Source organism: Oryctolagus cuniculus, chromosome X (assembly GCF_964237555.1).
Source record: "Oryctolagus cuniculus chromosome X, mOryCun1.1, whole genome shotgun sequence".
Classification (NCBI taxonomy): domain Eukaryota; kingdom Metazoa; phylum Chordata; class Mammalia; order Lagomorpha; family Leporidae; genus Oryctolagus; species Oryctolagus cuniculus.
In genome coordinates this window covers 91979404-91993692 of record NC_091453.1, presented here as the reverse complement: position 1 = coordinate 91993692, position 14289 = coordinate 91979404, and the positions used below count along the sequence as shown (strand labels likewise).

The 14289-nt window shown below is 45.4% G+C and overlaps 1 protein-coding gene across 2 annotated transcripts in view; it reads right to left on the bottom strand.

Annotated features, from left to right (window-relative positions):
* SYTL4 (synaptotagmin like 4) overlaps positions 1-11473 on the bottom strand; it is a 60368-nt gene extending 48895 nt beyond the window's left edge. The window contains exon 1 of one of the 2 annotated variants that reach the window (XM_002720353.5): positions 11327-11473. The gene's annotated coding sequence lies outside the window, so the exon portion shown is untranslated. The remainder of the gene's footprint in view (positions 1-11326) is intronic. The other variant, XM_070066353.1, reaches the window with a different exon arrangement.
* Positions 11474-14289: the final 2816 nt, after the last annotated feature.

Below are 14289 nucleotides of genomic sequence, written 5' to 3'. Positions count from 1 at the left end.
AGGACTTCTGAGATCTACTAGAGAAAAAAAAATCACATTCTGGTAGATTATTATCCATATGAATTCTTGGTCACTAAGCTTACTACAACACTGCCTGGCACTGCAACTATGCTTCCCTGATCCTAGCTTGCTCTCCTGTTCTCCATAACACCTCTTTAAATCTTTTTGAAATACCTCAAATATCCAACCCAAACCTTATCCTATCCAAACCTAGCCTTAGAGGCTGGCCTTACCTCATACACCAGAGAAATAAAAATGACATCAGACAAGTTCCTCCTGCCAAATCTACAAACCCATTTTCATCCATACCTATTCAGGATAACTCTCTTCCTCATCGGGATCCTCTCCCATCTGGCATAAGGACTCTGCCCTATAAGGCCTGTGTTCTGTCAATTATCCTCTCCTTCCTATCAGCTTTTAAAGACACTCACGTCCCTCCTGAATTAAAAAAATATTCCCTGGATTTCAACCCTTCTCTGGATACTACTCTTTCTCTGCTCTTTAGGAACAAACTTATCTAAGGAATTGTCCATATTCACTTCCCTCACTTCATCATCACCCCAATCATTTCTCAATCTACCATAGTGTAGCTTTCTGCCACAATCCCCTTAAATCACTCTAAGGTCACCAAGAACCTCCTAAATCCAATGGGCAGTTCTTGTTCTTTATCTTCCCAGATCTCTCTGAGTCTTTAGCACCACAGACCACTTGTTGATGGACTGATTCCATCTTGAAAAATTTATTCTACTGATATTTAAGTAGATTCCAAATATGTATCAGGAAGATGCTCAATGTCTGAAAAAGCAAAAAAGAAATTAAAGAACACAGCAACAGGAAATGGATTAGTTAATGGTCTATACATGTAATGGAATAGTGTGTTACTGTTACTAATATTGGGGGCCAGCGTTGTGGCATAGTAGACTAAGTCTCCGCCTGCAGCGGCAGCATCCCATATGGTCACTGGTTCTTGTCCCGGCTGCTCCTCTACTGATCTAGCTCCCTGCAAATGTGCCAAGTGCTTGGGCCCTTGCACCAGTATTGGAGACCCAGAAGAAGCTCCTGGCTCTGGCTTCAGATCTGTGTGTGGCCATTTGGGGAGTGAACCAGTAGATGGAAGACCTTTCTCACTCTCCTTCCCTCTGTAACTCTATGTCTCAAAGAAATAAATCTTTTTAAAAATATATAGAAGTAGTTCGGGGCCGGCGCTGTGGCATAGCGGGTAAAGCCACCGCCTGCAGTGCCGGCATCCCATTTGGGCACCAGTTCGAGTCCCAGCAGCTCTATTTCCGATCCAGCTCTCTGCTGTTGCCTGGGAAAGCAGTGGAAGATGTCCCAAGTCCTTGGGCCCCTGCATCCACATGGGAGACCCGGAGGAGGCTCCTGGCTCCTGGTTTCGGATCAGTGCAGCTCCAGCCATTGCGGCCAACTGGGGAGTGGACCAGCAGATGGAAGACCTCTCTCTCTGCCTCTCCATTCTCTGTGTAACTCTGAATTTCAAATAAATAAATAAATCTTTAAAAAAATTATATATAGGGCCAGCACCGCGGCTCACTAGGCTAATCCTCCGCCTTGCAGCGCCGGCATGCCAGGTTCTAGTCCCGGTCGGGGCGCCGGATTCTGTCCCGGTAGCCCCTCTTCCAGGCCAGCTCTCTACTGTGGCCAGGGAGTGCAGTGGAGGATGGCCCAGGTGCTTGGGCCCTGCACCCCATGGGAGACCAGGAGAAGCACCTGGCTCCTACCATCGGATCAGCATGGTGCGCCGGCCGCAGCACGCCGGCCGTGGCAGCCATTGGAGAGTGAACCAACAGCAAAAAGGAAGACCTTTCTCTCTGTCTCTCTCTCTCTCACTGTCCACTCTGCCTGTCAAAAAAAAAAATTAAAAAAATATAGAGAGTGGGGGTTGGTGCTGTGGCACAGCGGTTTAATGTCCTGGCCTGAGGCACCGGCATCCCATATGGGCACAGGTCCGAGACCCGGCTGCCTCACTTCTGATCTGGCTCTCTGCTGTGGCCTTGGAAAGCAGTGGAAGATGGACCAAGTCCTTGGGCCCCTGCACCTGCATGGGAGACCTGGAGGAGGCTCCTGGCTCCTGGCTTCGGATTGGCGCAGCTCTTGCAGTTGCGGCCATCTGGGGAGTGAACCAGCAGATGGAGGATCTCTCTCTCTCTCTCTCTCTCTCTCTCTCTCTCTCCCCTCTCCCTCTCCTTTCTCTGTATAACTTTTTCAAATAAATAAATATTTTTAAAAATATAGAGAGAGGTAGTTCTAGATATACTGGGACTGACAGCTTGCCATAGCATATCAAGTAAACAAAAATACCCTGCAAAACATGATTCCACTTACATTTTTTTACATGTAAGTGTAAACAGATTGGATGGATAGATGGATGGATGGAAATATATAAGCATGGAAAAATGTCTGGAAAGAGATATAAATTTAAGATTGTTACTTCTGGGAAATGAGATAAGCAGAGAACAGAAGACTTATATGTTAATTTTATTGTGACAAGTAATAAACATATAGTTATATTCCTGAACACACCAATATTTCCAAACTAGGTAAAAAAGAAGTTTAAAAGAAATCAAATAGGAATGGTCATAGGGACTTGCAAAAAACTTTTTAGGTTCTCCAGGGCAAAGGGAGGTGGGAGAAAAATGTGGTTAATGGTTTCAAACATGGAAAGAGAGACCTACTCAAAACAAGGTTAGATTAGTATCCAATAGAGACCATGAACAGATCATTCTTAAAGGAAGAGAATTAAATGGCCAATATATATGAGAAAACAATTTTCACGCTTACTGGCAATAAAGATTTTTTATGTTTGCTTATTGAATCAGCCAAATTTTAGAAAAATAACATTCACTTTTTAAGAAGAGGATGTAAGAGATGCTCTCATGCTTTGTTGGTAAAATGTAAACTGGAAAAACCTGTTAGAAAGCAATGTGACAGTCTGATACCTAGAAAATTGCACTTCAGTGGCTGGTGTGGGGCAGCAGGTTAAGCCACCACTTGTGACGTCAGCATCCCATATTTGAGTGCTGGTTTTATTTGAATCCTGATTGCTCTGCTTCCCATCCAGCATCTGGCTAATGTGCCTGAAAAGGCAGTGGAAGATGGCCCAAGTGTCTGGAGCCCTGGCACCTATGTGGCAAACCCAGGTGGAGGTCCTGGCTCCTGCCTGGCCCAGTCCTGGCTATTGTAGCCATTGTGGGGAGTTAACCAGCAGATGGAAAATCTCTCTCTCCCTCCCTCCCTTCCTTCTCCCCCTCTCCCCCCTCCCCCTCCCTCTTCTCTTCTCCCTTTCAAATAAATAAATCTTTTTTAAAAAATAGAAATAGCATAGATACCATGAAATTTCTCCATCTCTGAAAACTGACAGATTCAAGTTTAAGGTAGGTTTAATCACAAATATGAAAGCCACGATAGTCCCTAATTTCAACTACTCTTCTGACAGAACCATCTAACATCCCACTCTCTCATATATCTGTCACAGCCCCCCAGGAAAAATCCTCCAAACTAGAACATTCACACTCTGTTTCTATACATGGGCTGAAGAGAGCTGCTGGAGAGAATGGATACTGAGGTCTGTGACTTGAGGCAGACACAAATTCAAGTTATCCAAGCCTCTTATTATTTTTTTAAAGATTTATTTATTTATTTATTTATTTGAAAGGCAGAGTTACAGAGAAGCAGAGGCAGAGGCAGAGAGAGAGAGAGAGAGAGAGAGAGAGAGAGAAAGGTCTGCATCTGCTGGTTCACTCCCCAGATGGCAACAACAGCTGGAGCTGTGCCAATTCAAAGCTAGGAGCCAGGAGCCAGGAGCCAGGAGTTTCTTTCAGGTCTCCCACACAGGTGCAAGGGCCCAAGGACTTGAGCCATCTTCTACTGCTTTCCCAGGCAATAGCACAGAATGGGATAGGAAGTGGAGCAGCCAGGACTCGAATCGGTACCTATATGGGATGCTGGCCCTGCAGGCAGCGGCTTTACCAGCTACGCCACAGTGCTGGCCCTGTCTCTTATTATTTTCTTGGTTCACTTTTCTCCACCTTTATGGAAGTATAGTTGACTGCAATGGTACTTTAAAAAGTTTGTGGTAAATGGAATTAAAAGATAAGGTTATTTTTTGATGCAAAAAAATGGAAGCCATGTATGTTTTTTTTCCAAAATATGCATTTTCCATAGTTTTTAAAAATCCTTCATGTGCATGAATTTCATTTTTTACACCAAAATAAATTTAGCTTTTAATTCTACTTTTCAGTTTTTTTATTTTTTAAAACTTTATTTATTTATTTGAAAGGCAGAGTTACAGAGAGGCAGAGGCAGAGATGGAGTTCTTCCATCTGCTGGTTCATTCCCAAATGGCCGCAACAGCCAGAGCTGAGCAGATCCAAAGTCAGGAGCTGGGAGCTTCTTCGGGGTTTCGTGCATGGGTACAGAAGTCCAAGCACTTGGGCCATCTTCCGCTGCTTTCCCAGGTGCATTAGCAGGGAGCTGGATTGGAAGTACAGCAGCGGGGACTTGAACCAGTGTCCATATAGGATGTTGGCACTGCAGGCGGCAGCTTTACGCACATTACCACAGCACCAGTCCCTTCATGAATTTCTCAAAGTGCACTTGTACATATTTGTGGTTTATAACATGATTCTTTGATATACACCTGCATAATGTGGACAATATTATAAGATCATAAAGAACTTCTCTATCATTTTAAATGCCATTCCGGGCTTTTCCCTGTCTTGTCAGGGGCTACCTCCCTCAAAATCCTGTCCTTCCACAGCTCTTTTCATCTCCATAGCATCAGCAGTCCTGCTCTCTTTGCCTCCTATCTACTGCCCTATCTCTAAGGTCAGTATATTCACCGCCCTCCCTTTCATTCTGGTACCCCAGCTTCTCCATGGATCTTGCACCATCAAGCTTGATGCCATCTACCCACAAATGTGCTCATCTTTCTCCTATATTTAAAACAAAATTGGCCGGCGCCACAGCTCACTAGGCTAATCCTCCACCTGCGGCGCTGGCACCCTGGGTTCTAGTCCCAGTCGGGGCACTGGATTCTGTCCCGGTTGCCCCTCTTCCAGGCCAGCTCTCTGCTGTGGCCCGGGAAGGCAGTGGAGGATGGCCCAGGTCCTTGGGCCCTGCACCCGCATGGGAGACCAGGAGGAAACACCTGGCTCCTGGCTTTGGATCGGCGCAGCCGGCCGCAACACGCTGGCCATGGCGGCCACTTGGGGGGTAAACCAACGGAAAAAGGAAGACCTTTCTCTCTGACTCTCTCTCTCACTGTCCACTCTGCCTGTCAAAAAAAAAAAAGATATGTCTGGGTACAAAAAAATAAAAAAAAACTAACAATTTAATATGGCCCTCCGTACCCTACTGTCTATAAGAAATACTCTCTTTCTCATCATAGACAACTTCTTCAACGTGTGTACTGTTTTCAGTCCTGTTTTCAGTTCCCAACGATTTATGATCTGCCTCCTCTCCTTCTGAACTGATGTCATCATTTACCTCCTAATTGCCAAATCTAATGAACATGTTTTTAAAACGTTTTATAGTGAGTTTATCTGATTACAAGAGGGGTGCACACCATGAACAAAATTATGACATATGACAGACTAGAGAGAAAAAAAAAACCATGGCACTGTATAGCAGGCAATGGGCAAATATCTATAATAAACATATATTCTTATAAATAAATAAGCCAAAAGAAAAATGTACAAAGGATATGAAGGAACAAATCTCAGAAAAAAAAAAAACAAAAATAGTCAACACATGAGAAAAGTCACTCAGCCTCACTGGTGATCAGAGAAATGCCAAATTAAATCAGTTTAATACTATTTTTTACTTGTCAGATTGGCAGAAATTGAATAGACTGTCCTCTGCATGGACATGAGGAAAAACTCTGAATGGTGAAAGTGTAAACCTCTTTGGATGTCACTTTGGCCTGGCATATTCACATTTTTTATTTATTTGAAAAGACAGTTACAGAGAGAGAGAGAGAGAGGGAGAGAGAGAGAGAGAGGTCTTCCATGTGCTAGTTCACTCCCCAAATGGTTGCAACGGCTGGAGCTGAGCCGCACCAAAGCCAGGAGCTTCCTCTGGGTCTCCCACATGGGTGCAGAGATCCAAGGTTTTTGGCCATCCTCCACTGCCTTCCCTGGTGCATTAGCAGGGAGCTGGATTGGAAGTGAAGCAGCCAGGACTTGAACTGGTGCCCATATGGGATGTCAGCACTGCAGGCCAGGTTTTTAACCTGCTGCACCATAGTGCCGGCCCGCATATTCAATTTTTTTTTAATGTGCATACCCCTTATCTGGTATTGTTAATTAATGAGAATTGTGTATATTTATAATGTACGATATGATGTTGATTTGTGTATACACTGTAGAAAGACCCAATCAAGGGGGCCGGCGCCGCAGCTCACTTGATTAATCCTCCACCTGCGGCGCCGGCATCCCATATGGGCGCTGGTTCTAGTCCTGGTTGCTCCTCTTCCAGTCCAGCTCTCTGCTGTGGCCCGGGAAGGCAGTGGAGGATGGCCCAAGTGCTTAGGCCCTGCACCCGCATGGGAAACCAGGAAGAAGCACCTGGCTCCTGGCTTCGGATCAGCACAGCGCTGTCTGTAGTGGCCATTTGGGGAGTGAACCAACGGAAGGAAGACCTTTCTCTCTGTCTCTCTTTTTGTCTATAATTCTGTCAAATAAATTTTTTAAAAAGACTCAATCAAGCTAATTAACTTATATGTAACCCTACCAACTTATATCTATATTTGTGGTAAGAATGCTTAAAATCTGTATTTGAGCAATTTTAAAATACACAATACATTTTTATTAACAGTGGTCACCATGCAGTGCAATGGATTGCTAAAAGTTATTACGCCAACCTAACTGAAACTTTGTACTCTTTGATGAACATCTCCCTGACCCAGAAATTCTCCTAGAAAAAAACTATGCCACAGAAATACTTGTGTATATTCAAGTAGATGCTTAAGCATTGTTCCAGGATCTTCATTGCACATGAAATCCTAAAGCTAGGAGTTTGGACTTAAATGTCATCTTGTACAGGCATTTTCTGACCATTTTATTTAAACTTTCATCCTCATCGCTTCTCGGCCTTTTGGCTAAAATCAAGTGTAAGCTTTCATCCTCTTCCCTACCTTACTAGATTTTTCTAGCTTATTGTCTATTGTCCCTACCCTGTGCTCACCCTCGCCCCCAACACAACATAAACTCTGTATGGACAGAGATTGCTGTCTTTTGTACTCACCAGTAGACCCTAGGACCCAGACCTGAGACTGGCACGTCATAGGTATACTCATATCTGTTAAATAAATAAATAAACTGACAGTCCCAAAGTATGAATTGGCACTCTTTTGTGCTCTCCTGGAGCTTAAACTAAGCCTATCCACTTTGTAGCCCTACTGGTGTAAGGCTGCCCCAGTGCCAGTTTTTGCAGAGGTTTCTGTCTGCTGAGTTTTGCTTTGAGATTACATTTCTGATAACAACTTTGCCCTTTAGAAATACATTCTCTCTCTCCCTCCTTCTCTCTCTCTCTCTCTCTCTCTCTCTCTCTCTCCCCCTTTGGATGGAAGCTTCTGAGGTTTAGAAGGGGAACTGCAAAGATGCTGTGCTTCTTAGTGGTAGGAAGGGGGCTGCACTGGGAAGGAGTGTGGACTGTCAGATGCCTTGAGGCCTCTTGGGTATTTGGCAAGCTCAGTCAGAGGCTGGAGAAAGTTGCTGTGCAACAGGGAAGTGAACAGCTCAGAAGAATAAAAGATGCCACCAATTAGGCATCTGGCCTCATGTCACCCTTAGCCTTTTAGGTGTGAGGTAGTTATTGGCTTGTGAAATTTATGGAAGAGCCGTATGTGAGCACTGCTTTGATACCAGGAGGATTGTGCAGTATTAGAAAACTAGTATATGACATAAAACAAAAAAATGTCATTCCACTTCAATGTGTTTTGAAATGTTCAGAAAGAAATAAAAGGCGAGAATCCATTTAAAGGCAGACTTGGAAGGACCTGGGCCCTTGTTAAGGTAGTAGATATTGGGGCCAGCACTGTGGTATAGCAGGTTAAGCACACCCGCCTGCAGCACAGGCATCCCATATGGGCTCCAATTTAAGTCCTGAATGTTCCACTTCCAATACAGCTCCCTGCTGATGGCCTGGGAAAGCAGTAGAGGATGGCCCAAGTGCTTGGGCCCTTGCACCCACATGGAGGACCCAGAGAAAGCTCCTGGTTCCAGATGGGCCCAGCTCCAGCCATTGTGGCCATTTGGGGAGTGAACCAACGATGGAAGACCTCTTTCTCTCTCTCTCTCTCTCTGTAACTCTGCCTTTCGGGTAAATAAATAAATCTTTTTTTAAAAGTACGAGATTCTTACCATTTAGTGTACATTCATTGTTTTAAAAACTCAAGTTTGTATTTAAAAAATGTCTCAGTCTCTTCTAAATTTATCTCCTCAACTGTGAACATCAGAGTGACTTACGGCTCAGTGTGGACTTTTCTCCACCTAGAATCTTCCTAGAGGCTCTCATCCAGCCCCATGGCTTTAAATTTCATCTGTCTAGATACTCATCACTCCCAAATTTATGTCTTTGATCTATGCCTTTCTTCTAAGCCACAGCTTCATATATTCAGGGACATTTCACATTTCTACTTGTCTATCAAATAGACATCTCAAATATAACATGGTCAAAACGAGATTTCTGACTACTCTCGCATGCCTCAGGTTTTTCCTCAACCTCCCCTGTCTCAGTAAAATGATGTCATCGGCCATTCAGTTGCTCAGACCAAAAACAAGGGTCACCCTTGTTTTCTCCCTTTTACTCCTCACACTCAATTTATCAGGAAGTCCTGCTGATCGGATCTGGAAACTGTATCACATTCTGTGCTTCCATTCCACCATCACCAGACCTCAGCCCCTGAAAGGCATGACTACCTCCATTTCCAGAATGAATGTTTGTTAGTCTTTTATGTTTAAGACAAAGGGAACTCCAAGATCCAGAGCTTGCTCTTAGAGAGGTTACAACCTTCCAGGTGGAAAAACAGGCAAGAGTGATGGTAAGGGCTTTACTGAGGTGTAACAAGAAGTGCTTTAGGACACAGGATAACTAGTAATTCCTCTTGACAAAAGTAAAGTGCACGTAAGGCTGTTCCAAAGGAGGCGACTTTAGAGTTAAATGTTGACAGATGACTAAGAATTAACAGGTAGGGGTGGCAAGTTGGCTTTTCAGGAAAAAAAAAGGGGGGGAGACAATTTGAGCAAAGTCCCAGAGGTGGGATCAGAGAGGAGATTTTTATTTTCTCCCCCTCTCCCAGCCTACATATTCCATCCATCCTATAACAAAAAGCACACCATCACCCTCAGGCTCTCTGGCCTGGCTGTTGGGAAATCCTTATCACTTACCATGTCCTCAATTCTCTCTTTTTGCCAGTAGGGAAGAAGTAGTCTGGCACATACCCCTGGATTCCAGGGTTACTCTCTGCTAATTTCAGGACAACTGCCCTGAGCTAACAGCCCAGGAGGTTTCTTTCATCCGGGTACATTCCAGGAGTGGGGTGCTTATAGTGGCAACGTGGCAGCTGGCCCCATGTTGGAAATGAAGTGGGTAAGATATCAGTGAGGAAAGTGGTCCAGATTCTATGCAGTGTATCTAAGGTGAAATCAAGGATCCAAACTTATGTCTCAGCTTGGGAGGGAAGTTCTTCATAAGTTAGTGCTCATGTACAAGCTATTTAGTGTTCCTAACATCTGAGATAATAGATATGGTGTGATAGGATAGAAACACAAGCTCTGACCCCCTCAGTTGGGTGATTTGGGCCAAGGCGCTTACCCTCTCAGAGTCTTCTTTTCATCCTAACATGGTTATACGTGTAGTGCGTGCTGCACAGAGTTATCATGAGGACTGTATGAGACAATTACACAAAGAACTTATCACAGTGCCTAGCTCAGCAGACTCTTAATAGCCACTATTAGTAGCAGTCATTAAAGGGAAAAGCTCAGAGAGCATCAAGCAGAATGTCTCATTCACTCACACACCACTCACCCCAGAACAGGGCTTCAAAGCTCCACTTCACTGCTCTGACCTAGAGAGAGATACCTGAAATTCTGTCACCTCTCAAAAACAAAACAAAAGTCACCCAAGCCAAGTTCATGGGCTTTTTCTACTAGGATCTCCAGCTGATGATTAAAAAACCAAACAGAAAACCAGAACACCATCAGGGCCACAACTCTGCATTAAACCACTGTTCCCTCCACAGTAGGGTAAACATTTTAGGTCATTAACCTCTTGATATTAATGGATTTATGAGAGGTGGGAGTAGGGAGGTGAAAGAGCAGAAAAAATCCAGTTAAAAACAGGAGGTCCTAAATGTACTGAAGACTAATTTCTGCCACACATGTCCAAGGTCTCCGAGGTCAGCCCTGCCTAAAGCATTATTCGAGAATGCTAAGGTCCTCTGGCCCTGAAAAAGCAAGGGTTTGGGGAAACTGGTTGGTTCATAAAAACACCACTTTTTCAAGCCACTAAAATTCTAACCCAATGATTTCAAACCCGAAAACCCCATCCCATCCAATGTTGAGGGCTAAAGGAACACTTTTTCTTGTCCCTTTACAAACCAACACAGAAGACACAAGCATCCTGCGCCTCTTCTGAGCGCTCTGGGGACCCTGCTGCAGGAGTAAACTCCCATGGCCTGCTTGAAGGGCCACAAAGAAAGCAGCCCAGCCTCAAGTGCAGGGGGAGCCCACTGAGGCAGCACTCTGGGCCAACCGGCCTCACTGTGGCAGGCAGGCCAAGGCAGCCAACGCCGCCAGGTCCGAGGTGAAGGGACAGCGCGAGAGGAACCGACGGAAACGTGACGGGCCGCCGCGGAGGGTGCGTCCCTGCTAGGAGCCCAGCCCCACCCCCGCCCCCAGGGCCAGCTCTCTGGAGGAACCTGGGCTCCGGCTGGCGGGAAAAGCTGGGGACTCCGCAAGAGGGGTGACAGAGAGGGAACAGTGCCCAGATGGCCACAGTCCGCGTTAACGACGCGTGGGCCATGGAACGGGCCAGAAGAAGCCCGGGAGAAAGAAAAGTGGCAGGGAGGGACCGCCCCAAGCAGACGGCGTCCAGGCGTAGGGGTGCGGTCCAGAGAGGCAGGCAGAGGAAAGGGGACTGACCGTCAGCGAGACAGCAGTAAAGACCTGGAGAGCTAAAAGGGGTAGGGAAGGGCGCAGGTGCTCGAAAAGGGGGTGGGAGCGCTTTAGCAGTGAAAAGGGGATGGGACCAAAAAGAGTCCCAGAGCGAGAGCAAGAGGGCGGGCAGCCGCTAGCTGCGGCCCTACCTGTCACCAGCAACAGGTGCCGCGAGAAGACTAGACGTCCCAGGACCAGAGTCAGGGAGGGGTCTCCGGCTCCGAGAAGATCTCAAGCCCACTCTGCGGCCGGCCCTTCTCACTCTCCGGCAGGCGGAAAAAGCTGCAACTTTCCCTGGAGCGGGGAGGAGCTGGACTCTTAAAGGGGCCGCACAGCGCTTGAGCTCCTTAGTAGGGGTCGCCCAATCCAAAGGCGAGCTGCGGCAGCCAAAACCTTAACGCACTGAAGGGATGTCCTCCCAGGTTAGAAAAGAGAATTTGGGGACTGAGGATAGGGATCTAAGAGTATATGTATCCCGCCAACACACACCCCGTGTCCCCAGCGCCGTTCACTTCCATCTGTGGTCACTCTCTTTAGATGGTAAAAATCACCTACTTCTGTTCAGCTGAGCCAAAAGTTGTCAAGCTGTCACGTACTTGCAAGAAGAAGTCTAAACTATGTGATTTGGGAAGATAACATATGACACTGTTCTGATCCTTTGACTTTTTACTTTTTATAGAAAACAGTGTTTACCCACAACAGAAGTGTTTTGAGCAGAGGACACAGACTTAACTCACACCTGCACACTCAAAGAACACAACCAGTTAAAATATCGACTCACTGGTAATCAAAGAGTAAATTATAACAATAATGAGAATCTTTAGCAAAGAGGTTTTTATTTTTTTCAATAACACTTAAGGATGACAAAGTGTCCACCAAACAAGTTCTCTCATAATTGCTGGTAGGAGTGTATGTTGTTTAAAAATCTTTTAGAGGGGCCGGTGCCGAGGCTCACTTGGTTAATCCTCCGCCTATGGCGCCGGCATCCCATCTGGGCACCGGTTCTAGTCCCAGTCGCTCCTCTTCCAGTCCAGCTCTCTGCTGTAGCCCAAGAGGGCAGGGGAGGATGGCCCAAGTGCTTTGGCCCCTGCACCCGCAAGGGAGACCAGGAGGAAGCATCTGGCTCCTGGCTTCAGATCGGCGCAGCTCCAGCCGTAGCGGCCATTTCGGGGGTGAACCAATGGAAAGAAGACCTTTCTCTCTGTCTCTCTCTCTCTAACTAACTCCATATGTCAAATAAAATAATAATAATAATAATAATAATAATAAAATCTTTTAGAAACCATGTGAACAATCTATATCAATAGATTCTGAAATGTTTATATCTGTTTAAGAATTGCAGATGCCCCCTTGCCCTCCTCCCTCCCTTCTTCATATCAGCCATTAAACTTGCTGAAGTCTCTCTCAATTGTCATCAGCAATTAAACATGCTCTTTACTATCTTAAAAAACGTATCCTGCCAGGACTGGTGCTGTGGCATAGCAGGTAAAACTGCCGCCTGCCACGCTGGCATCCCATATGGATGCTGGGTGGAGTTCCAGCTGCTCCGCTTCCAATCCAGCTCCCTGTTAGTGCGCCTGGAAAAAGCACAAGATGACTCCAGTACTTGGGGCTCTGCCACTCACATGGAAGACCCAGAAGAAGCTCCTGGCTCTCAGGCTTTGGCCTGGGCCAGTCCCATCACAGTAATCTAGGGAATGAACCAGCAGATGGAAGATCTCCCTTCCTCTCTGTAACTCTGACTTTCAAATAAGTAAATAAATCTTTTTTAAAAAATGCGTCCTGCCTACTCATGACATTCCTTCCAGCTCCTCTGGATGGGCAAATTCATTGAAAATGCACCTTACAAGTACATTTGCCATTTTCAAGCCCTTCTCATTCATTTCTGAACCCTCAGCAATCTGGCTTCCTTCTCCACTGAAATTGTGCTCACCAAAATACCCAACCAGTGCCCTCCATGTCAATAAATCCCTCAAATAAATACATGGGATATTGTCAGTCCTTATCATCCTTGACGTCTCCCCTACATTTAGCAGCGTTAACAATTTTCTCCTCCTAGAAATTCTTCTGGAGGAGACATTGCTCTCTTGCTTTTCCTCCCACTCCTTTGCCCTCTCTTCGGTCTCCTTTATAAGTTTACTCTTTCACTGACACTAAAACATGCACATTCTTAGGCCTAGGATACATATACTGTCTCCCCAAATGACCTCTTTCACTCCCGTGGTTTTGCCACCTATATATGGCCACGAATGTAATTCAAGAATTCTACTCAGACCACTTCACTGAACTCTGTTTTCTTGATATTTCCACTGGAATGTCTTTCAAATGCAACACATACAAAGCTGCACCTTCCCCAGTGTTTCCTAGATCAGTAAACAACAACAGGCCACTCAAAGCAGAAACATGGCACCTAGCAAGTACATGGCATACAGTAGGCCCTCAGTAACATCTGTATAATGAATGAATGTGTACTAAGGAAAAAGAGATGTACAAAGATTTTTTGTTCAACTATGTTAACTCTGGTATTACTTAGAATAATAAAATACTAGGGAGGAGGGGCCAGTGCTGCGGCATAGTGGTTAAAGCCACTGCCTGCAGTGCCTGGGCATTTCATATGGGCTCTGGTTCGTGTCCCAGCTGCTCCTCTTCTGATCCAGCTTTCTGCTATGGCCTGGGAAAGCAGTGGAAGATGGCGCAGGTCCTTGGGCCCCTACACCCACCTGGGAGACCCAGAAGAAGCTCCTGGCTCCTGGCTTTGGATTGGCGCAGCTCCTGACATTGTGGCCATCTGGGGAGTGAACCAGCAAATGGAAGACTTCTCTCTCTCTCTGCCTCTGCCTCTGCCTCTCTGTAACTGTGCCTTTCAAATAAATAAATAAATCTTTTTTAAAAAAAAAAGAGCGTATGAATTAAAATGGAGGAGAAAAATTAATCCTCTTTAAAAAAATACTAGGGGGAAAATGGCTCAATGGTTAAGCAAATTATAGTATATTCATACAATGAAATATTATATAGCCTACTGATATTTACACATAGTTTATAATGACAGGGAATGTTTTGCCATAATATTAACTGAAAGTAGGATACAACATTCAATATAGAATGATAATAA